Source organism: Acanthochromis polyacanthus, chromosome 15 (assembly GCF_021347895.1).
Source record: "Acanthochromis polyacanthus isolate Apoly-LR-REF ecotype Palm Island chromosome 15, KAUST_Apoly_ChrSc, whole genome shotgun sequence".
Lineage (NCBI taxonomy): Eukaryota > Metazoa > Chordata > Actinopteri > Pomacentridae > Acanthochromis > Acanthochromis polyacanthus.
The window spans coordinates 29,951,811-29,977,028 of NC_067127.1; the positions used below are offsets into that span (position 1 = coordinate 29,951,811).

The window sequence follows — 25,218 nt, forward strand, 5'->3', positions numbered from 1 at the left end:
AGGCCACTTTAGAATAGTCCAACGCTTTTCTCTCAGCCATTCTTGGGTGTTTTTGGCTGTGTGTTTTGGATCGTTGTCCTGTTGGAAGACCCATGACCTGCGACTGAGACCAAGCTTTCTGACACTAGGCAGCACATTTCTCTCCAGAATGCCTTGATAGTCTTCAGATTTCATCGTACCTTGCACACTTTCAAGACACCCTGTGCCAGATGCAGCAAAGCAGCCCCAAAACATTACTGAGCCTCCTCCATGTTTCACCGTAGGGACAGTGTTCTTTTCTTCGTATGCTTGGTTTTTGAGTCTATGAACATAGAGTTGATGTGCCTTACCAAAAAGCTCCAGTTTGGTCTCATCTGTCCAAAGGACATTCTCCCAGAAGCTTTGTGGCTTGTCAACATGCATTTTTGCAAATTTCAGTCTCGCTTTTTATGAGTTTTTTTCAGCAGTGGTGTCCTCCTTGGTCGTCTCCCATGAAGTCCACTTTGGCTCAAACAACGACGAATGGTGCGATCTGACACTGATGTACCTTGGCCTTGGAGTTCACCTTTAATTTCTTTGGAGGTTGCTCTGGGCTCTTTGGATACAATTCGAACGATCCGTCTCTTCAATTTGTCATCAATTTTCCTCTTGCGGCCACGTCCAGGGAGGTTGGCTACTGTCCCGTGGGTCTTGAACTTCTGAATAATATGAGCCACTGTTGTCACAGGAACTTCAAGCTGTTTAGAGATGGTCTTATAGCCTTTACCTTTAAGATGTTTGTCTATAATTTTTTTTCGAATGTCCTGGGACAATTCTCTCCTTCGCTTTCTGTTGTCCATGTTCAGTGTGGTACACACCTTTTCACCAAACAGCAGGGTGACTACTTGTCTCCCTTTAAATAGGCAGACTGACTGATTATGAGTTTGGAAACACCTGTGATGTCAATTAAATGACACACCTGAGTTAATCATGTCACTCTGGTCAAATAGTTTTCAATCTTTTATAGAGGTACCATCATTTTTGTCCAGGCCTGTTTCATTAGTTTGTTTTTTTAAATAATTATGTTAATCAACAATTCAAAAGTAATGGCTGTTTTTGATTATTTAATTTTCAATAAATTTTTATTTATTGTTACTTTTGTGAGTTTCAAGTGATTTCAGTGAGAATTGTGGGTTTTTCCTTCTTTAACTGAGGGGTACCAACAATTTTGTCCACGTGTGTAACTGCATGTCACAATAATACTATCAAAGCAGAAAGAAAACTTGTAATAAGAAATACTTAGTCACAAAAATGGAAAAAAGTTGTTTTTCTTTAACTTTCATAACCATGAAAACAAATACATTAGTAGATGATCTGATCAAAGCAGAGCAGAGTTCTTGAGCTTCTAAATGGATTTTGGATGGAATCAATGACATGATGAGAAATAACAATAAAAAATTCAGGCTTTTATCTTTAATACTTCTTGAGATATTGTTCAAACAGCCTCAGATTTCACAAACCTGCTGAACATGCGTGTGTGTTGGTGACTCACTGGTTTTACTGTTTGTCACGTTTAGTTCAGCAGACGTTTGTGTGTGCTAATGAAATATTTAGTTTTTCAGTATCCTTCATGTCCTGTTTGTATGTGAAATGTCTTTTTTTAAAATCTCAGAAAATATTTGATATATTAATCTAAAAGTCAAAAATGCTTTTTTGCTATTTTTATTATTATTACTATTTTTATCCAATGTTTTTCAACCTTTGTTTTTAATTCTAATTTGATTTTTCCCTTAATTTTGGAAGGATTTCTTGGTGCTTTTATTATATTGTTAAATTGATTTATTTGTAAATATTTTTTTTTACCATATTTAATTCTATTTCTCTACTTTTGGCTCTGTTTTTCCATTTTTTTGTTCGGTCTGGCCTGACTGGTCAGCTGCTGTATCCTCTTTTTGGCATCTGAAAAGCAGTAAACTGTTGCAAAAGGTACTATGTAAATTAAGTTACTTTTATTATTATAAACGAGGGGCTTAGAATCAGAGTGGTCTAACCAACAAAAAATCTGAATTGAGCTTTATATAATATTTTATGGTCTGGTTTATTAAATATAGCACAACAGTGAATGTTAGACTATTCTTGAAAACACAAAACTTTTAACCCATTTTTCTCAATAACTACACAAAGTGGGTTAGACCACTCTGCTTCCAAACCCTTCAAATATCCATGTTTTCTACCATAAAAAAACAGGTTTTGTACAGATCTTCGAGCAGAAATCAATCAAGAAATGTGATGATTTGAGCGGGAATGATCCTCATCCACTTTCTAACAACAGTCACTGGCTGCTTAAAGCCTGCCGAGCAGAATCTGCAGATTAGGATTACACAAAGAAACCCTCCGCGGCAGTCATATAGCTGACTATACATCTGGCAAGAGGGAAGCCTGACCAGCACAAATCCCTGACGTGCTTGATGACATGTGATGTAATTGAGGTAACGACACGGCGTGGGAAGCCATAGGAGGAGGCGGAACAAAGCAGCAGGAGAGGAGATTGAGGACAAGAACAAGAAGAAGAGGAGGAGGAGGAAGGAGCCACCTTGACCTCTGCTCAGGGGTTCAGTGAGGAGGTTAAGCAAACAGGTCATGGGCTTTGACACTAATCCCGGCTGGTCTGTCGGTGCTCGGCTGCGAGTGCATCCCGGTCGCTATTCAGCAGCGACCTCAAATACCACTGTTGTTGTAAGGAAGCTGGGGGAGGAGTGTCCTGATGACCTCCGTCACCTCCTGCACCACACCTGCTGCAGGATGGAGGAAAACGGAATAAAACACCTTTGCAGGAGTGGAAGTGTTTGTTTTTCTCTCTGGCTGCAGATTTTTTGATCTTTTAGCTGCATCGACTTGGAAATTTGTTCCTTCTGGTGCTTATAAATACAAGATATTTATAAGAGTATAAAGTAGAAGCTTCCTGTTATTCCAGAAGGCTGTATGACAAAGTGAGATTAATGAATTATCAGAATACTTTGATCCTAAGGTCAGAGTTTTCAGTGTCATGAAGGTCTCCTTTAACCTGAGAGATTGCCATGGTAACTGATGCTGCACAGCTAACCTGCACTGGAGAAGATTCTGGAGCTTCGTCTTCTCTTACTGGTGATTCTCTTTGAGCGATAGAGACTCTCAGCTGAGGTTTTATCTGCAAACCTGTTGAGCTGCACGTTAGTAAAGTGACAGAAGTAGCACAAACTGTATGAGCTGAGTTGACACGGGAACATTCCTGCATTCACTTGATGATGCAGAAAACACAAAAATATGTTTTTATGTTTGGTCTTGATTTGCTCCAGTCCATTTTATAGTGCTGGTACTGCAGCTGATAGAACACAGATTAGAAAACTGATTAATTTTGTTTATTGTTATGGGGAATATTCAATCAATAACATTAACACTCTGATCTGGCCAAACACTGAAGTAATTTGCACATATCATGTTTAAATGCATGAGGTTTAAACTTTCAGAGCTCTAATGTGAAGCTAGCAAGAATTCACATAAATAATTTTCTTTTTTTGCACAAAATGTTAACAGTTTGTTGCTTCCAGCTGTTTGGAAGTTGTTCCTCTAAGTTTATTAATTACCTGCTTCTTCAAACAGCATCAGGAGCCATATGAGCATCTTAAAAAACAAAGAGCTGCTTTGTTTGTGGAACAATTTTGGAAATTACTTAACGTCATAAATCATCACTGACATGGAGACAGGATAGGTCAGAATCTAATTTTAAGCCACATTTTATAATATCTTTATCTCAGACCAATGAGCTGAGTTTATCAGCTGCAGTTCATTTACTAATAGATACATAGATACATAATAGATTTAAATTTAGCTTTTTGATTATTAGTGCATTATTATGCATTCTAAGAGTCATTCCAGACTTGGAGGACATTTGGACTTCATTTTTTTTTTTAAATAGACCTTCTCTTTTACAGTTTTCTGCTACATATTCATCAATAATAGGTGATAAACTATCAAAGGCTTGATTAGCTCAGCTTACACAACAGTGGTACAATTTTTATTCCATGTTTTATTTGTTGTTTGTAACCCTACTCTAATCACAGGGTTGATGTGGGACATGTATTCCATTCAAAATATTTCTTATTTAAAATCATGTTCAGAAAAAAGAATCCTACAATTACAAGAGACATCACCAAACATACAAAAATACCAAAAAAGGAGATTTAAGTTTCATTTTAACTGTTCTATTTGAGATTCAATTTGGTCATCGGGGGGTGAGACAAGAAAAATGTCATTTTAGTTGGAACTCCAGACTTATTTGGCATTTTTAAAAATATTTTCACACATTCTTTTCTCTTAGTTTTATTTAGATTTGGTCTCAGTACAAATACATTTACACAATGACTGCATGTTTTAGTATTTTCTACATGGATTGTTTGAAATTTGATAGGTGGGACATAAATGTCCTCCAATGACACATATATTGCTGAATGTTTAGTCAAACTTCACAATGGAGTTGTCAATGTTCGACATCAAACAACCTGAGAAGAATTAAATTACAGGAAATACTGTGTTTTGTTGGGGACTACTTTCAGAAGCAGATGAATACACATCAGGCTCTCTATTTTCTATTCCTATTGGCTTTTCTTGCAGTGAGCCACCATACAACACGTTGGTTACTGTAATGTCTTATCAATTCTAGCAAGGCTGCAAACAATAATAAATCCATGTGTCAGTCACTGTATCAGCAGCTCCATAATAAAACACTGTGTCAGGGAATTCAAGCATTTCAGGCTTTAAACCTTCAGGTTTCGTGTTCGAGGCCCCGATTCTACCCTCATGCATTCTTTCACCTCCCAGCTCTGATTTTTCTTCTTCTATGACCTGAAAACGAGGCGTTGCTGCACCAAAGCTTAAAAGCAGATGTGCAAAGTGAGTGAAATGTGAGAGTTTTTAAAGATGTATCGTCGCTACGCTACACTGACTGGCTAGCTTCGCTAATGGTCCATCTGGCCTCTCGCCAGCACTTTCCCTCAACGCCTTTTTTACTTTAGTCACTCGGCGTTTAGCTTGACCTCTTCCTCTCTTTGTTATTTTGTTCCGTTCTTTGTCTGTCTGTCTCTTAATTTGACTTAATCTACCCGCCTTTTCTTGGCTCGTTTCATAGCGTTACCTTGCATTAAGGTTGACCTTTGCCTCCTGAATTCTCCCCTCTGTTGGCTTCCTTTCCTTTCTCTTGTAGAAGCCGTTGTCTCACTGTTTCCACCGCCTCCATTGTGGGAACACATGTGAATAGGGAGGTGACATTGTAGGATACCATGGTCTCATCTGTATCCAATCTCAGTCCTCTCACCTTTTCCACAAAGTCCATGGAGTTGTGTACATGGTGAGGATTCTTCCCTACCAACGGGGCCAAGATGGTGGCTACATGTTTGGCGATGTTATAGGTGACTGAGTTAAAGCTGCTGATGAAAGGTCTGAGGGCGGCTCCTTCTTTATGAATTTTGAGGAGGCCATATATGCATGGAATGGCATCCCCAGGGTACAGGCGATGGTATTGCAAGCGGTTTATTGTTTCTTCCTTCTGTAGCTTCTGTAGGCAATCCACAGCCTTCTTTTTGTAGCTGCTGATTGGGTCGTGCCTTAGGGTCTCGTAAGTGCGGTTGTCACTAAGCAAAGACATTACCTTGGTATGGTAATCCGTTGTGTTCAAGATCACTGTGCATCTTCCTTTATCTGCTGGAAGAATGGTGATGTTCCGGTCCTTGCTCAGTGTCATCACTGCCTTCCTTTCTTGGGTGGAGAGATTGGAAGGGGGGACCTTAGCTTCAGAAAGGACTGCTGTTACCTTTAGCCTTCGCCCCTCTGCTTCTGTTGAGGATAGGTTGTTTTTCTTGATGGCTGACTCTGTGGCTGTAATGAGGTCCACAACCGGTAAGTGCTGTGGGGTGATAGCGAAGTTCAATCCTTTGGCGAGGACATCCTTCTCTGGTTGGGTGAGTTCTCTGTCTGATAAATTCTTCACCCATCTGTCTTGTGTGTTATCTGCAGTTGGACTCCCTGGTTTCTGTCTCCAGCTGAGTTCTCCTGCCCTTGTATTTTTGTGTGCCCAAGATTGGAGGCTTAGAAACTTGCGTCTTTACCTTTCCTTGCTCTTAATATGTTGAGATTGTTGGGCTGTCTTAACAAACTTATAGACTTCCTCCAAGGTCACAGGAAGCAGAACTGGCATTAGTTTCTTGAAAAGCTGGTCAGCCTTTGCCTTCAGGCCCTTGATGGTGCAGTGGACCTGACTCACTCTCTCATTCAGGAGTTGGTTTTGGGCCTTCTCCAGGATGGTGTTTGCCCTGTGTCCCCTCACTGTGGATGCTAGTCGTAAGCTGGTTGGGATGAGGTTGTTTTGGCAGAATCTCAAGTTGAATCGTAAGTGGTTTCTGTAGTCTGCAATCTTCCTCGCTGTCCTTTCATACTCCCGCACCACGCTGACTCTTCCTCAGTTAGGAACGCCTGTGGTTCACTGAAAACACAAAAGACACAGAGCAGATTCACTGATGCTGACTTTTGCTAATCTGAAGACTCCAAATACCCATTTAAAGGCACAAATCTACTTTTCAAAACTTCAAGAACAGGAATTATCAGATAAAGACACAAAGCTTGGCAAGAATTCAGACTTGAAATGGCAGTCTGAACCTTCTGAGAGTTGGAAAAGCCTGTTTTCTTATCTTTGAAAAATCACAAAATTAATTTTTTTAGAGTTACAATCTGTAAAAACAGAAAGAACTGCCATACTTTCAACTTTTGGATGCTCGATAAACCATTCATCTCCTACATCTTATTTCATTATTAAATTTGAGCTTCAAATAATGATACCCTATCAAAATCAAACTTGCCTCATTTAAACATTTCCTGAAAATGAACCATTAGCTTGAACTAGATTTAGTGAAAAGCAAGAAATTCTGTTCACCTCAAACCAGCTGTAAAGCCATTAGTGATTCAGCTGCAAACAACAGTTATGACAAAAATTCTAGGAGTTTTTTAGCTTAAATGCAGACTAAAATTGTAAAATGTCTATTATGTAGAGTCTGCTTTGTTGTTTGTTTGTTTCATTTTTTTTTTTTTTTTTTTTACAGTATTGGGAACACCTGTAGGAACTTGTAAAAATGTGGTACATGTTGATTCCTGTTTGAGTTTTGGGAAAATTCTAAGAAGTCATACTTCATTTTTTTTCTTTTTTTTTATTCCTCTCTCCTTCTTCATGGTTGCTCTGTTTCCATAGAGGTGCTGAACTTTATATTGCAGTGAAAAATGAGCCCACAGTGAGGAAAAATGGGACAACAGCCAAAAAACACCCCAAAACTGCCTGAAGTTCAGAGATTTAAACCTGAACCAGGGAGTTTAATGATACAGGAGAGGTCGATTCATCTATGGTATGGGATGCGTTAATAGCAGTAATTCGGGGTAAAAATAATTTCATGGTGTGCACATAATAAAAAGACAAAACAATTACAACAGATAGACCTCAACCGAAAACTGAAGGATTTGGAATCACAACATAAGAAGAAACATTGTCCTACTTTATTGAATGAGATTAAGAAAATACGAAATGAAATAAATTTGCTATATACACAAGAAATTGAAAAGAAGTTGGTCTTTGTAAAACAGAAATATTACAAAGTAGGTCCTAAAGCATCCAAAATTTTGAGTAGAAGATTACAAAAGGAAAGAAGTGATTGTACAATATACAAAATTAAAGATCCAGTTTCTGGTGATGTATTATATAAACAAGAAGATTTACAAAGAACTTTTTATAAGTATTATAAAGGTTTATATGCACAATTACCCTTAGAAAGTGTCTAACAAATGGAGTTTTTTCTTAGCTTACTCAATTTGCCTACTCTTTCTGAAGAACAAAATAGTATACTGATTGCCAAAATAACAGAGAAAGAACTAAAGGACGCCATCTAAGGATTGAAAGCTAATAAAACACCTGGCCCAGATGGCTTTTCGTCTGGTATAAAGTATTTTGTAATGAGCTATTGCCAATACTTCTGAGGGTTACCAACACAGTTCTTAAGGAATTCAAAATGCCACCAGCATGGAATGAAGCGGTTATTTCACTTATTCCTAAAGAGGGAAAAGATAAGTCACAATGTGGGTCATACAGACCAATCTCTGTGTTCAATGTCGATTACAAATTGTTTACAGCTATTCTTGCTAAAAGATTGGAGAGGATGCTTCCGCAGCTCATTCATACAGATCAAACTGGCTTTGTTTTGCAGAGACAAACACACGATAACATCAGGCGCTCTCTTCATGTTATACATCATATTCACCAGAATAAGTTGGAGGCCCTTTTGTTGAGCCTTGATGCTGAAAAAGCCTTTGACTCAGTTAGTTGGGCCTTTCTATGTAAAATACTAGAACGATTGGGGATACATAATAATTCTGTCCGGGTAATTCAAACACTGTATAGTAAACCATCTGCCCAAGTGAAAATTAATGGACATTTGACAGATCCCATTATACTTCAGCGCGGTTCAAGGCAGGACTGTCCCGTTTCACCTCTCCTGTTCTCCCTGTACATTGAACCACTTGCTCAATGGTTGCGACAGACAGAAAGTATTAAGGGCATTTCTATAAACGGAGAAGACCATAAAGTGGCATTATATGCAGATGATGTCCTGGTGTATATGTCTGAACCCACAAATGCATTCCCTAAGTTGATGAACATGTTGCACAAATTTGGGAATTACTCTGGTTATAAATTAAATATTAACAAAACTCGAATTTTAGCATTTAACTACACACCACCTAAACAACTTAGCGAGAAATTTCCTCTTAATTGGGATCAACAATCACTAAAGTACCTTGGCATTTATTTGCCAAAGGATATTTCTCTATTGGCAAGAATAAATTATGTCCCTTTATTAACAAAAATTAAAGAGGATATAAAAAAGATGGAATCTAATGTCCTTTCTCAGTTTGAGCCACAGAATTGAGAGTGTGAAGATGAATTTACTTCCACGATATCTGTTTTTATTTCAAGCACTTCCTGTGGAAATCTCCCTGAAAGAATTTTCAGAGCTTAATAAAATAATTTCTAGATTTATCTGGCAAGGTAAAAGACCCAGGGTCAAATATAAAACATTACAACTTTTAAAAGAAGAGGGAGGCATGGCTTTACCATGTTTTAAAACCTATTTTTATGCAGCTCAGATAAAGCCCCTTATCAATATGTGCTCATCAAAATTTCATGCAAGATGGAAAGATATCGGAGTCTCAATAATGAAGGATCCCCCAATTCATGCAGTTTTAGCTCATATGAATTTAGATAAATATATTAAGACTACTCAAAACCCATGGATTAAAACTCAACTAAAAATATGGGCTAAAGTGAAAAGAGAATACAAACTAGATGACAAAATTCAGATTTTACGGTGGTGTGCATTTGACCCTGGGTTTGGTCCCAACCTCATAGATGGAACATTTAAGTATTGGATTTCCAAGGGCATTACAACCTTTTATCTGCTAACACATGATGGGAAAATGAAAGATTTTGATAGCTTAAAGACTGATTATCAACTAAATAACTCTGACTTTTTCAGATATCTTCAAATACGTAACTATTATCAACAGAATATTATTTCTACATCTGATATCCATGATCCCATTTTGATCATTTTTCTGAAAGCTTATAAAACACTTTAGTTAAAGGTGCTATTGGAACATTTTTACAAAGGGTTCCTGATTAAAAACTCACAGTCAACACAATATGTCAAAGAAAAATGGAAAATGAAGGAAATATCTTGATATCAAGGGAAGAATGGCTGAATGCTTGCGAATCTGTATGGAAATGTACAAGCTCCCACAAATGGCGGGAGTTTAGCTGGAAGTGCCTAGTGCGCTTCTTCATTACACCAAAGCAAAAGGTACATTTTACTACAGGTGCAGCCGCCTGTTGGAGGCAGTGTGGGGTTCAGGAGGCAGGACATTGGCACATACTTTGGGAATGCCCCAAAATAAAGCCATTTTGGCTTGATGTTAATAAAGCCATAATTAAGATATTTAATATTAAGATACCACTAGAGTTCTCTATTATATTTCTGGAAAATTCTAACAATTATGGCAGACAGCTGAATAAATATCTTTTTTCAATTTTGATAGTAGCAGCCAAAAAGGCAATTACACGTTGTTGGCTCCTTCCTGATCCCCCCACGCTGTCTCGATGGATAAATATTGTAAATGACATTTATAGGATGGAAGCCATTATATTTGCTATACGTCTTAACAAGAGAGCCTTTGTAAAATTATGGAGTAGATGGGTCAGATTTGTAAAGCTATTACAACCAGACTTTATCGAGATCACTTCCTCTTAAAAATTGTTTTTTGAAATTGACTGTGTGTTCTTTAATAGACTTAATGTGCGTACTTCTCTCCCCCTTTCCCCCCTTTTTTTCTTTTGTCTTTTGTTTTGTTTTGTTTTCCTATGTTCTAACTGTTCATTTCTTTTTCCATGGGGAAAAAAACCGAAGTGGATGGTATTTTGAAATATCTGTCTTGAACATACTTGTAATGAATTCCACTTTCTGAAAATGAATAATAATAAAAAAAAAACACCTGTAGCTACCAGCAGCTCCTCATAGTAAATGGTTTAGCAAAATGCAGTTGTAGACTTTTGGTAAAAGTCTTTCATTTATCATCCATTTTTGCTATGAGGGTGTTAGCGTTTTCAAATGGGAAACAACAACCTCTACACCACAATCTACACGCTGAAAATGACAAGTTTTTGCAGAGGATTTGGATTGCTCTGTGAAGCTTGCTTGGTTCACTGTAAATTGCTCAATGTAAAAGCTGTTCTCACTGTTAAAACAAAACAAGTTCCACAGACATTATTCTGCAGGGGCACTCTTGCTGCATCCTGGACTGCCCAGTACGAGTGTGATCGGTTCACAGAGAGACAAACAAGAATGTTTCCCCCCCATTGTAGGATGATAATGAGCTGCAGTCAGACCATTCTCCAGCACTGACAGTGCTAGCATGCAGCATAAAGCCTGGCAGGAAGGATTTTCTGACTAAGAACGCATCAGAAGGAGAATAAAGACATCAGAGAGGGATTATCGGCGTTTACGTTGAATTAGATCACAGGGCGGGATGCAGTATTTCTCTTCTTCTCACGCTGTAATCTCAGCTCAGATCTGTCTTGGTTCAAAGGTTTTGGGAGTAAATCTGACCTGTGAGCTGAAAGCCTCGTTGTGTTCATCCACTGATCATGATCGCTGTGTTGAGGATTTGTCCTGGGAAGGCGAGCAGTCACGCCTGGTCAAACCTCTATAGCTGGTCTTTCTTCTGCTCTGCTTACCGAGCCGATTCTCCAAAATGAGCTCTGCCTGTTTTGGAAGAAAATGACCAGCAGCTACCACCCAGTGTAAACAACATTTACTGAAAAGGGAAACAACTAGTGTGAAAAAAAAGAAGGACACTTGAAGCCAATTTAATTTTAAATCTCTGAGGCCCAAAACCTATCGGCGGGTAAAAAAGGCATGCTATCTTTTGAAAAATTACCAAAATAACACCATTTATCAGAACCAGAAACTGTAAAAACACAAAGAATCACTGGATTTTCCGCTTTTTTTTGTGGTATTCCATCAGAAAACTTAACCAAATCTAAACTGAATATTGTGATATCTCAATAGGTTAAAACTGTTCAATTCTGTATGTCTTTTCTTTTTTTTTTAAATGCCAAAAACAAACTATTTGCTTTCTCTGCAAGAAGCAAAATATTTAAGCTATTAGTGACTTAGCTGCAACTAAACTTTCTAAAAATTCTGGGCTTTTTTTGCTGAATTGAAAAATATTTACAGAGAGGAGAGGAAGTATGTACACAAATTAAAATATCTATATATATCTAAAGTATGTAGATCAACCATTTTTTCGAGTGTTTATAACACCTGTGGACACTAGCATAAATTACTTGGATAAATTACTATCAATAATATTAATGGTATTATTAATGTTGACTCCAGCTTTTTTAATTTTTGTAAAGAAATAATGAAATAAACTAACAAACCAAACACATTAAACATTTAAGAAAATTTAAAAATCTATATAGAAATCAACAGCAGCAGCAGCACTTTAACAAAGAAGCAGTTATGGCTACAAAATATACAGAATACCCCCTTAGAACTAAGAACACTAAACATTTTGAGAATGTCTTTCAAGAACTACCTTTTAAAAAGAATATTCTGGAAACTTAAAAAGAACTTCAACCTAAAAACAAACCTTCACAGAATTATCTTCAAACATTTTCAGGACATCAAATTCAAGCTGTAGAGACAGAAGATAAACATTTTACAGTCAACGTCTATGAATTTAAATTTAAAACCAATAAGCATTCTGAATTCTTGTGATTTTCCCCCAAAGTGATCGTGTTTGATGCCATCCAACTCAGTGGAAACACTCAGGGATCAGTTTCTTCAACACAAAAACACAAAGCTGAAGACAGTAAAATGAGATCCAGAGCAGAATCATCAGACTCTGGATTGAATCAGGTCTCGGTTTTTGGCTACAAGCTTTATAAATATCACAAAATGGTGAAGTTACATAATAATATGGCAATGAGTCTGTATTTTTTTGTAAACAGATACAGCTCCTCTCTGTGAGCACGTTTAAAATATCAACCAGCACCCCAAAACTGAGGGGAACAGAAATACCCTGAGAGCCTTGACGACTAAGAAGAAGCACTTGCATGACCAATTAAGAATATGAATGTAAATGTGATGTTTGACTGAAGAAATGTGAGATGTTTGGCAGCTGTCAAGTTAGAAGCTGTCACTGAAAGGCAATAAATGAGGGGTTAGAAGCAAAGTGGTCTAATCCAGAAAAAAATCCAAACTGAGCTTTATACAAATTCTACAATACTATATGGTCTAGATTTTAGTGACAAAGTGCTCTCACACACAGCCCAAACATAGTAGAGCGTCTGATGTTAGACCATTCTTGAAAACACAAAACTTTTAACCCATTTTTCTCAAAAACTACAGAAAGTGGGTTAGACCACTCTGCTTCCAAACCAAACCTTTCAAATATACTTTGTCATGCCAGCTAACACAAAGAAAGCCTGGATATGTTGAATTTGTTGTGGAGTACAATCATGTGTTCAGGAAACATTTCCACTTTCACAGGTACAAGAAGAAAAGCACTCAGAGAGCGCAGCACTCTGACAAGACTCCTCAGTTGTATTATTTCCGACATATAAGTCCCGATAAGTCCGCAGTGGCTGATTTGTAGTGGGATTGCAATCGTGCGATCGTTAGCTGGCAGCTGACGTAGTGTTCACTTGTTGTCATGGTTACAGTGACGCCATGCCACTGTCTTACAACGATACCAAAATCTTTAACAAATCTGTGGATCCAGACTATAAGCAGGATCACTGCCAAAATCTAATCAGGTGATCCCTGTGTCATTTCTAACCTTCCCTGAAAATTTCATCCAAATCCATTAGTCTGTTTTTGAGTGTTACGGCCACCAGTATTGGTGTGCCGTTTTGTTTTGAGGTGGTGTCCTGTTGGGCCTTTGTGTGGGAGAAATTTATGTGTGGGTTCAGCTGTGGTTTTTGCAGAGTCTTTGGAACCCCAGCTGCCAGCCATTTCAGCTGATGACACAGAGCTGATGACGACATGCACTGCAGCTCTGTTCGGCCCGCCTTCAGACCTTCCTGATTGGGCCACTCTCCAGCTCCCCTCCTCCTCGGACCAACCAGATGCAGCCTTCAGCACACCTGCAAACTATATAGCTGCCACCATGTGATTAGTCTGGGTGGCTGGTATTCATGACCAGTCCACCCTGGTGCCTCTTTTGTGTGTGAAAATTTGTTTGTATGTCAATGTGTTTCGGTCTGCAGGTACTTGTGGTGGGTTGGAGGGTACCACAGACACTTCAGTCGGTAGATACTCCTGGTGGGTTCTGCTGACACCTTGGGTTTCTGTTGGCGGCTGTCATCTTGGTGTGGAGCCTACTGTCGAGTGGGGACTGAGGCTCCCACTAGCAGCCTGCCAGTTAGTGAAGAAGCCACTCTGTCCTTAGAGCCTTTGTGAACTGTGAAATCAGTGAATGTGAGGCACCAGTTTTGTTTAGTTATTTTTGTACACCCTTTGTATTAGTTTTCATTCCTGGTGGTGGGTGTTGCTTCTGTAGTTCGGTTTGGCTAGGGAGTTTAGTTGTTTTCTTTGTGTTTAGCTTAGTTACAAACTCTGTTAGCCTTCGTTATGTTTTATTCCGTTCTTTGTTTTAGCAGCACTCGCCAGTCTTGTGTTTTATTGTCACTTTTATGTTCCTTTCCTACTAAGCAATAAATCCCTTACCTAAACCAATAACACCTGGTATTTTTGTTGCATCCAGCCAACCCCTAGTGGTTGGCTCATAACATTGAGTCACGCTGCACACAGACAAACAGACTAGCAGGCAGACAGATGTACACATAACTTTGCCGCGTTTCTTGGCAGAGTAAAAAGTCCACAGAAAGTCCATGTTACAAGAATGGAGGCTTTGTGCATTATTTAAGATTATAACTTCCAAAGTAAAGCTTGGTTTTCATTCAATTTTCATTGACATTTAGGCACAAAAGTAGCACCAAAGTCACCACAACCAGCTGGCTAGGTTGAGGAAAAATATCACAGTTTGGGTTAAAATATAACTCTTTCACAACACATCTAAGACTCTATCTTCTGGGTTGCCAGAGTGATGCTCAAAGGAAGCATACAAAGAAACAAATGTAATCTGTGGTTTACAATACTGTTTAGCTGCATGGGAATTTTTAATTTAATTTTTGAGAGACAGGGCTTGATCTTGTTCACAATTGAGGCAGTTTGCATCTGTCTTTGTATTAACACACTCAAATACAAATATGTCAGAAACAAGGTTTGGAGGACTTCTGTTGAAACTACAAATGGCAGAAACTGGTTCTGCACAATGAAAAACACAGAAATTCAAACAAAAGTTTCACTTTTAATGAATTTAAATGGAGTCTCATTTGTGTCTATTGTTGGGGAAGTTCACCAGTTTCAACATCGTATACAACATACTAGCAATTCAGTTTAGTAAGATTCAGTGTAAAGGATTAAACACCTCAACTTCACAAGTTCACTTCAATGAAAATGTTCTCAGTTTGAAGCAACTTAGGTTTGTATGTCTGATAAAGCTGAAGATCGTACAGTTTAATGCTCACTCTGTTCATCTGTCACTGCTTCGGCCTCCAAACTGCTTTGTCTCGTCTTCCTCATTTCCATAAAAGTGACTTCACCTCTGGCTGTGTGTTGATGGTCTGTTAAGAAGAGATGAGTCTCTGCTGCTGAGTTTCCAAATGTCGACTGACAACACAGGAAAAAAAAAACTCAAAACAAAACAGTGAAGACAGTAAAAAAGCTGACGTGTTGTCAGACTGATGCTGCATGGGTTTTGTTTTCATTTTAGACTCTGATGAAGGACATAATGCCATTTGACTTTATGTTAATCTCTGTCTTTTTTTTTTTTGTTGGTTGTTTAGTTTCATGGTGACGTTATTACATGACTTCTGCGGTAAATAAAAGTAATCACCAACAGGATGATCAGATTTCTGCTTGTTGGTGCTGGAGGTTTGCAAGAAACCATTCTGCATCAGAAGTGACGTACAGCTGACGACAGGGCGATCATTTAGCTCCACTGTGGCTTCAAAATGAAATGATCTGTCAATTTAACTAAAAGTCACTGGGTGTGCACAGGTTACTTTTATTAATGATTTTTTCTTGGATGATTTGTTTTCTATATTTATATATACATATTTTTAGCTGAGTCTTTTCTTTCTGTTGTTTTTTTTCTATTATTAGGTCCTTTGTATAAATATAGATTATTATTATTATTGTTCATAAATGGTAGCATTTTGAAGAAGCGGAAAGAATAGATTTACAATTATTTGTGTCAGGAGAAGGGCTGAGATTAGAATGGTTTTGACTTCTTCCCACTCCTTTTCAAATTTTGATTGTCTTTTGTTGTTTTAGTTTGTTTATTGTTGTTGAAATAATCAAAATAAACTTTAAAAAAATGCTTATTTGTGCAAATATCTGAGCCAAACTGAGTCTAAAATTAACAACATTTTGAATGGACTCCGGTGCTGTTTGGTTAAAGAATATTGTTTCGTCCTTGATGGTTTTTGAAATTCAATAACAAAGTGAAACAAAACCATTTTAGCTGTTGATCGGAATCAGAAGTTGTTGTAGAAATCCTCAGAGTGCGGTGTTTAGATCATGATGATTGTTTTTCAGAGGCTCAAACCGTTCCAGGAAAACATTCCTGACACAATAACCGACTCTGGCAGGTTGGATTCATGAATTAATGCTGCTGAATCTGAGCCACCATCTGCAGGAAATTCATCAGAGCTGTTTTTCCATCTTCACCTGTCCAGTGTTGGTCAGTCAGTCCAATGTCGAGTCACATTTCTTGTTGTTTCTTGTTGCTGAAACTCCTCCATCTCGAGGTTGTTTGCTGTTTTTCTGCTCAGTACAGTTGCAAACTCTGACTTCTCTCATCAACAAGATGTTCTTCTCCAAGGCCTGATAGGAAACATCTGGTTCTCATCTAATTGAACAGCTGATTGGTTTAGAAATCGGCTCAACAATATGAGTGAATTTGGTTTATTCTGTGACCATGTTTTCGGTTGATGGTGATGTTTATCAGAGAGACTTTGACCCTACACATCATAAATTAAAGATAATATCAATCAATCAAGTGCCATGCCATTCAGGATAGGTCATCATTTCTCTCCAGCTCTTCTGATCTTTTGCTTTCTGAATTGTGACTGTTGATCGTTCCACGTATAGTCATGATGTAAGTCCATCTGTCACTTTCATTCTCTGTCTGCCTCATCCTCTCTTCCTGTTCATTTTTCCAGTTGTGACGACATATTCAAGGGTCTCTTTCATTATGATGTGTCCAAAAAATGTTGGTTGCTGTTCCCTAATTTTGTTAGGGAAGTTAAGGAGTATAATTTCTCATGGACACAAGCTGAGGCCTGATCAGCCTGTTGCTGGCCACCTTTGAGGAGGGTGTCTAGTGTTTCAAAGGCCGAAACACCCTATGATTCAAAGGCACACTACTGATGATGTGTCCCGAAAGTAACATCTTTCCCAAGTCATACGCTCCTTCCATCCCACATCAAGGTATACCTCATGTGAGTGCATACCATCTACTGGCACAATGGATAATTTAACATTTTATCCAGTGTTTCAAGACTCTAAGAATCTGGACTTGTCCAGTGACTGCTGTGAAAGGACAGCTGACAACATAGGAAAGTCTGTGTAACAGCTTGGAGAGACAGCTGACTACAATTCTACAATTCTACAATTTCATTTAGCAGACGCTTTTGTCCAAAGCGGCGTACAACAAAAGCAAGAATTCATACATAAGGAAAAACCGGTAGTAAGTGCAAAAAGTGCTTCAAGTGCAATTGGTCAAAGGTGTTGCCATCAAGTTGCAGAAGAAATTGCCAACCACCCCCCACCCCTTTTTTTTAATTTTTTTTTTTTATACTTTGTCAGTACTAAATAAGTGCTGGGTTTTGGACCACCTGACTTATTCTACCCCAAAGGTGGAGTCAGATTAATTGCCTACGTGTTCTCTGAACAATTGAGTCTTCAATTGTCTCTTAAAAGTAGAAAGGGACTCAGCAGAACGCACAGAGTTAGGTAGATTGTTCCACCATTTGGGAACAACAGAGGAAAAGAGTCTGGCTAGAGATATCGAGCCATGCTGGGCTGGAAGCACCAGGCGTCTCTCACATGCAGAGCGAAGTGTGCGTGAAGGGGAGTAGACCTGGATCAGGGAATCCAGGTAGGCTGGGGCCGTTCTTGTAAATGTTTTGTAAGCCAGGAGGAGAGTTTTGAATTTGCTACCCATGTCAGCAGTCTCCAACCCTGCTTCAGGTTGTTGGACACACCCGCCAAGTGCTACAGAAAGTCAACAAAGGAACTTACCCCTAGAGCCTGCAAGAGCGGGGGCGCAAGATGGCTCAATGATTGACCACACGGATACGGACCCCGGAATGGAAACGACTACGTGCGAGAACACTGTACATGAGATAACCACAACAGCAGCAGGCCATGTACTTCGGGTTTGCATTTGTGGCTGGAAAAAAGTAACAACCGTCAGGGGGCTGAAAATCCACCAAGGAAAGAGAGGGTGCTTGAGAAAGCAGAAACAGGGGCCTCGCATTGACCAGTACTCCTTACGAAGTGATCAATCAAATAAGTCGATTGAAGCACAGCGACAGGATGAAAACCAAAGTTCCCAGAGCATCAGCACCCCTGAAGCTGAGGAAGAAAGAACAAGCACAATACTGCCGGTGGAGGAACCCACCCAACCACAGAGACCTAGAGAAAAGATCAAAGGTCACAGACCAAAAGTGAAGTGGCCCAAAGCTGTTGAAAAGCAAGTGTGGGAATCTGTCAACAATGACCTGACAAAAATCCTGGAACAACAAGTAGGAACAGCGGAGGTAAAGCTGGAACGGATGGGTGACATTATTTTTCACTATGGAGAGGAGCGGTTTGGAGTTAAGAAGTGACAGAGTAGCATCAGCACCAGCGAAATCCAGGAGGCAGCAGGAGATCGAGAGAATGGTCAAAGAGAGAAGACAGCTGAGAAAACAATGGAAGAGGGCCTCAGATGCAGAAAGAGAAGGTCTCATGCTACTCCAGGGGGACATCAAAAGTCAGTTGGCAACCTTGCGGAGAGCAGAGAACATGAGGAAACTTCGTAAGAAGAAGGAACACACAAGAACTCAGTTCTATAAAAATCCCTTCAAGTTTGCAAAAGACCTCTTCGCTTCGGAAAAAAGTGGAATTCTGAAAACTCCAAGGCAGGAATTGGAAGATTATATGGAAAAGGTCCACCAGGACACAAAAAGTCATGAACAGCTAACTATTCCATATGACATTCCACCTATTCAACCTCCTGAATTCAACCTGGAGACTGGTCCTCCAAATTGGAAGGAAGTAGAGAACACTGTACGGCATGCAAGGTCAGCATCGGCCCCTGGACCGAATGGAGTACCATATAAGCTCTACAAGAATGCACCAGATGTCTTGCGTCATCTTTGGAGGCTCATGAGGATAGTGTGGCAGAAGGGAGTAATACCTAAAGCATGGCGAAAGGCTGGAGGTATGCTTATTCCCAAGGAGAAGGATGCGATGGATATTAGTCAATTCCATCTAATCAGCCTTCTTAACGTTGAGGGGAAAATCTTCTTCAGCGTAATAGCGAGGAGGCTGTCCAGTTATCTGGAAAAGAATAAAGTACATTGATACATCTGTACAGAAGGCTGGTATCCCTGGGTTCTCTGGTTGCTTAGAGTATACCAGTATGATCTGGCATCAGATACAAGCAGCGAGGAGGGATAAAAGAGACCTCCACGTCATCTTCCTTGACCTGGCCAATGCCTTTGGCTCAGTTCCCCATAACCTTCTTTGGGAATCCTTCAACTTCTTCCATGTTCCACCATCTATCACTTCTCTGGTAAAAGCTTACTTTAATAACCTGCAACTGTGTTTTACAACAGATAAGTTCACAACATCATGGCAGCGTGTAGAAGTAGGCATAATGGCAGGCTGTACGATATCTCCCCTGGCCTTTACAGAGGATTTGTTGCTGCTTCGTTCATCAGGCTGCTGAAAGACCAAGGCATCCGCGGACAGGTTCTGCGGCAGACGATAAGATCAGTCTCTGAAGCGGCCGAAAGAAGCAGTCAGTGGATATGGATCAAACGGAAGGACCCTTGCTGGGCTCAAAGAACAGCAATATAATTCACTTGAGGTATGCGGCCAGCTTAGGGGCTGGCTCAGGGAGTTGGACGCCCCTGCCTCGCAGAGTCCCATGGGCTATCCCATGCCATTCATTCCACAACAGTTTCCGTCATTTTAGGTTACTGAGATAGTGCCGATTGTGCGCTCAAGCCACTGGCAAAGGACTATAGGTAGGGCTTTTGTTCCCTGTTCCTGCATTACCAGGTTAAGGAGTATGATTTGGCATGGACACAAGCTGAGGCCTGATCAGCCTGTTGCTGGCCACCTTTGAGGAGGATGTCTAGTGTTTCAAAGGCCAAAACACCCTATGATTCAAAGGCACACTACTGACAATGTGTCCCGAAAGTAACATCTTTCCCAAGTCATACGCTCCTTCCATCCCACATCAAGGTATACCTCATGTGAGTGCATACCATCTACTGGCACAATGGATAATTTAACATCTTATCCAGTGTTTCAAGACTCTTGTTCAGTAGAATATAATTTGTGTTTAGTATTTTCAAAAGATCTTTATTGGTTGTTCTGTCCGTATAAGATATATGTAGCATGAGTCTGTGAAACTACATCCCTGCTGCACTGATTTTGTTTGACATTTTATTTTTTGTGTTCCAAGATTCACATCCGTACATCAGAACTGGTAGGATGGAACAGCTGGCGGTCCTCATACGGATGCTATTTGCTATTTTCTTATTTGTCAGTATATTTTTCATTTTGGTAAATGCTGCTCTTGCCATTGCTCCTCTACATCTGATGTCTGTTTCATATCTTCCAGCCGATGTTCTTTGAAATGATGAACCTGCTTCAGTACTTCTTGGTCTACTTCTATGTTACAGGTTGGGATGATACTTTCTTTGAAATTACCATCACTTCTGTTTTCTTTTTGTTTAAAGACAGACCAAGTTTTTGTCTCTCTGCTTTAATCATGCCTCAAGTTTTCTTCACTGTTTCATCTGCATATCGTATGTTATTTACGTTATAACCTCCGATGGATGCTCCTGGCCTAAGCCTTGTATTTTCCTCATGATGTTTTCACTGCACAAGGAGAACAGATCAGGTGATAGCACACATCCCTGTCTGAGTCCTTGTTTCATGGTTGTTCTTCACCAGTTTCGCTGTTTGATCTCACTGCTGCACTTTGTTGCCAATAGAGCTCCGGGAGATGACGTCACACAATCCCGGCATGCAACAGTCGAAATCAAAACACCGCCATATTGGCAGGAAGGCGCGCTGTTTAAACTACTGCCAGCTAACTCCTAAACGTTCTTCAGCGTCGACATCAGAGATATGGTGGACAGTTGTTGCGCCCCGGGATGCCAGAACAGCCGAGGACGAGCAAAGGGGAGAGCATTTTATCGGATTCCCAAAGATCTTGAAAGACGACAGAGGTGGATCACTGCCATAAAACGCGCAAGAAGCGAGCAGAAGAAAACGGAGCGGTGGGAACCCACAGGCAACGGATTCCGCTTATGTAGCGACCACTTTGTATCAGGTACAGAATCCGTTTCCTAAGCTTTATATCTGATCGCGTAATTTCAAGCAATATGATGCTGATATGTTTCATGTTAAGTCAACTAAGATTTTGAAACATCTGCTATTACTAAACCTGTATGGTTTAGAAAGCTAAGTTAAGTTAAGCTAAGTAAAGCTACACTTACCCACCCAGTGATGACAGGGATATCCTTCGTAGGAAGACTCCAGATCTGAATCCCGGTGACAAAGTTAGCCTGTGTCAATTTATACCCCTCAAGGCTTTTATAGGCTTTAAGAGATTCAGCGGAGTAGGATGAAGGAAAATTTATCAGGTAATTGTAGATGTCAGGGTACTGCAGGTCCGGTAAAAGGTCCGCTCCGACCGCCTCAAGATTCTTAAATAAGATACCAGGGGCATGATATGGATCGGATATGTTTAGTTTGTCCAGTTTGTTTGTATATTTTATAATATCGTCTGATTTAAAATGAAAAGTAAACTCAGACGGCGTAAATTTTCTACCAGCGCCATTCATTTTGAAGCAGAGTTTCCTGCCAACATGGCGGCGTAAACAAACGGAGTCATGTGACGTCCTGAGCTCTATAGAGGTTTTTTATCATTTGTAAATCCTTTCCGTCTATGTTTATGTCCTCTAGCATCTGGATTATTGCTTGATGTTTTACTGTGTCGAAAGCTTTGGTGTAATCGATGAAACACATAAGTCTTGTTGTACTTCTATTGACCTTTCCATGATAATTCTTAAAATGTATATTGCATTTGACCTTTGCCCTCTGCAAATCCGTATTGCTCTTCGCTGATCTTGGGTTTAGTTTTGTTTCTTGTTCTGAGCATTATGATTCTTAATAATAATTCTGTGGCTCATAAGGCTGATTGTTCTGAACTACCCATATTCTGTTGTTCCTGGTTTCTCTGGGATTGGGATGAACACTGACTTCAAGGTCTTTTGGAAGTTAACTGCTGTTACACATCATATTTAGAAGAGTTGTTAATTTCTCTGCTGAAAGTCCTCAAGTGCCTTGGATCAGGGGCCTATTTCACGAAGCAGGTTTAGTGAAAACTCTGAGTTTCTTAACCCTGAAATGAGGGAAACTCAGAGTTTTCCGTTTCACGAAGCGAGGTAACTCTAACCAGGGAATGCGGGGTAACTCAAGCCTGTTTCACAAAGAGGGGTAACTTAAACTCTCGGTCAGTTACCACAGTAACAGACTCTATGACTCTAACCTGCTCGCCAGCAGGTTTACCTGAGAAAACCTCGAGTTTCTCTCCGTCTCCGCCCTCTTTCAGCCACACACGCTGTTTCATTTCCTCATTCATTCAGTCAGTAAGTGAGCGAGTTTTGGCGTAGAACAACTTTTATTAACGATCCAGTGGATAAAGGCGCAGCATGACTGCACAGAGAATTAAATATTCATCTGTAGATTGTTATCAGACCGAGCATAAATGTTCTCGCATTTCCGGACAATTATCGGTTTGAGCGGTACCGTTTCGTAATCGTTTCAAGTCCATAATCTACATAAACAACCTAGTCCGTCCTTACATTTACATTACCAGCCGCAGTCATGCTCTCACATCCAGCAGATATTGTGTGTTGCGCTGCGGTTCTTTGCAAATGAAAGTTTTTATATAATGTCAGAGATGCAGAGCACTACAGTAAGACAACTGTATGCAGGACAGTCAGAAAAGTTTTCCTGGCTCTGAAACGACTTTTACTCGTCATTGTGGTTTTCCTGGACACAAACCTGTCAGAGCATCAAGGAGGATCCATGGGATTGCAGGTGAATGATGTAGAGATCTGTTAAATTCATTTTAAATCATATTCTGTTAATGACATTGTGCTGCAGCCTCAGACTGGGATTAGTCATTTTAATTTCTTTTAGGATTTCCCAGTGTGATTGGCTGCATAGATGCACACACATCCCCATCACAGCTCCCTCACATCATGAATAGGAAGTCCATTCACAGCATAAATGTGCAGGTAGGCTACAGGTAGACTGACTACTGTTTCTAAATGTTAAAGACTGCATCATAGTTCAACATCTGTCATTCTCTGCACTGTCCAGATCATATGTGATGCTGCATACATCATTTCGAATGTGGAGGCCACGTGACCTGGGTCTGTTCATGACTCCAGGATTTATGGAGAGTCTAACCTGAGCAACAGACTGCAGCATGGTCAGCAGCCAAAGATTTTCAAAATAGAATTCTCTTGTCTCCCTCCTTTAATATACTCTGATGTATCCACTATACATTACAGGAGAGTTTGATGGCCTTCTGCTGGGTGACAGGGGTTACCATGCCAACCCAGGCTGATGACTTCATACCCTGACCCTGAACCAGGCCCCCAACAGAACTTCAACCGGGCTCACTGCAGGACCAGAGCCCGGGTGGAGATGACCATAGGCCTGCTGAAAGCCCGTTTCCAGCGCCTACATCACCTCAGGGTGACACCTGAGAGGGCCTGTGATATTACTGTGGCATGTGTTGTTCTTCATAATATTACCACTATTAGAAGAGAGCAACACCCTGCCCTAAAAACTGAAGACCCAGATGATGAGCCCATCCACCTGCAGCTATCCAGGACAGCAGCTGTCCTGGATATCTCCTCTCATAGTGGTAATATTATATATAATTATATATAATATATATATATAATTATAGAAATATACTAGAATTTCCCTCAAATAATGGCAAGTATCTGGAGAATAATATTTTATGCTGATTTAATTTATTTTTTCACTTAAAATTTCACCACTTCTTGTAGGGCTGTCTGTGTTTGGTGCTGTCATTCTATGTGCTTTTTTTTTTTAAACAAAGTCAAAGTGTAAATAAAATACTAGTAAACACAATCTGTAGTATATTATTGTTGACCGTGTGTATCGTTTAACGCCACATTTTACTTTCTCCTAATGGCTCTCTGTCCAGTTCAGATTCAGAGGCCTCTCCAGCCAGCAGATGTGAATCAAGCAGAACTCCTTTGGGATTTGGTGGAACTGGAGCCGATAAATCCGCAGAAATGACAAAATGAAGCACTCGTGAGTGCACGTTTGTCAGTATTGACACTACTTTCTTACATAACATTCTTTCTGGCTGCAGTGATTAGAAATAAAATCCCATGAAAATAAAATCTCCAATTGTGGAGAAGACAAAAGAAGCCTTTGGAAATCCCTTCACAACAGTTCCACATGTGGTGTTTTAAATGATTACCAAATATGTTTCAGAATAAAAGAGGTGCTTATTGGTCAGTGATTTAAAGGTTTTATCAGCCTCTACACTAGAGGCTTAGCCTAGTCGCGCTAGACCCAGGTCTGAAGACGCAGTGGTCTAGGAACTCTCAACAGGGAGGGAGGCAGGCTAAAAGGTTGTCTATCAAATCACTCTGTAGCAATTGGGTAGGTATACAACCAATCAGCGCAACGAATAGGCTGACGTAGTTCCTAGAGCACCGGAAATCAGAGGATACGGGAGTTCGGTGAAGCCTTATTTATTTTTCTTATCTTTTGTTCATCTTTCAAGTTGAATTTTAGCTTCAAATCTTTAAGGGCTGTGGCCAAATCCGAGTTGAAAGATAACTGTTTATTGTGCACAGCCATCTTTGTCACGCCCTCCTGCTCCAGCAAGCCGGCTCGTCAAGAGAATGACAAGCGGCTGTGTTTTCCAACACAGCTGGCACAGATTCCAATCAACGCCATATAAAACCTGACTCGAGATGCAGCTCAATGCTGCATCATTGATCCATCTCCTCTGCAACACGGACTCACTGCTCGATCCTGCTCACCGTCTCTCCCTCCTTGTTACATGTCGTTTCCCCGGACTCTGTTTAATTGATGGAATATCACCATTACATTCCTGCTCTTCAGAACCCACCGCCTCTCAGATGATCTGGTCCACTCCACCAGCCCTCGCCACTGAATCCCCCCACCATCTCGGACAGCTCGGTCCCCCTCT

The 25,218-nt window shown here is 40.0% G+C and overlaps 1 protein-coding gene and 1 pseudogene across 2 annotated transcripts in view; both read right to left on the reverse strand.

The window, feature by feature from the left end:
* slc30a6 (solute carrier family 30 member 6) overlaps nucleotides 1–25,218 on the reverse strand; it is a 580,472-nt gene that overhangs the window by 339,017 nt on the left and 216,237 nt on the right. The window lies entirely within an intron of this gene.
* On the reverse strand, nucleotides 4,954–25,195 carry LOC127537548 (uncharacterized; annotated as a pseudogene).